At 36.7% G+C, this 510-nt stretch overlaps 1 protein-coding gene across 1 annotated transcript in view; it reads left to right on the forward strand.

Moving 5' to 3' along the window:
- ppip5k2 (diphosphoinositol pentakisphosphate kinase 2) overlaps window positions 1-510 on the forward strand; it is a 48,993-nt gene that overhangs the window by 22,634 nt on the left and 25,849 nt on the right. The window lies entirely within an intron of this gene.

Genomic DNA, 510 nt, shown 5'->3' on the forward strand with positions numbered 1-510 from the left:
CTCTGATTCGTCTTAAAGAAGAAAGTCATATACACCTAGGATGACTTGAGGGTGAGTAATTTATGGGCTAATTTTCATTTTTGGGTGAACTAACCCTTTAACAAGTTTATACAATTCTTCCTCTCCTATAGAGGAAATATCTGATGCGATACTGTAGCTGACGGCTGCATGGTTACAATTTTATCTCTAATATTATCTATCTTGGAAGTAAAGTAGTTCATAAAGTCATTACTGTTGTGCTGTTGGGAAATGTCAACACCTGTTGATGCTTTATTTTTCATTAATTTAGCCACTGTATTGAATAAATACCTGGGGTTATGTTTGTTTTCTTCTAAAAGAGACGAAAAGTAATCAGATCTAGCAGTTTTTAATGCTTTTCTGTAGGATACGGTACTTTCCCACCAAGGAATACGAAATACCTCTAGTTTTGTTTTCCTCCAGCATAGCTCCATTTTCCGGGCTGCTCTCTTTAGGGTGAGTGTGCTCATTATACCACGGTGTCAAACTGTT

The sequence above is a fragment of the Sinocyclocheilus rhinocerous genome, unplaced genomic scaffold (assembly GCF_001515625.1).
Source record: "Sinocyclocheilus rhinocerous isolate Xijiao unplaced genomic scaffold, SAMN03320098_v1.1 scaffold178, whole genome shotgun sequence".
Classification (NCBI taxonomy): domain Eukaryota; kingdom Metazoa; phylum Chordata; class Actinopteri; order Cypriniformes; family Cyprinidae; genus Sinocyclocheilus; species Sinocyclocheilus rhinocerous.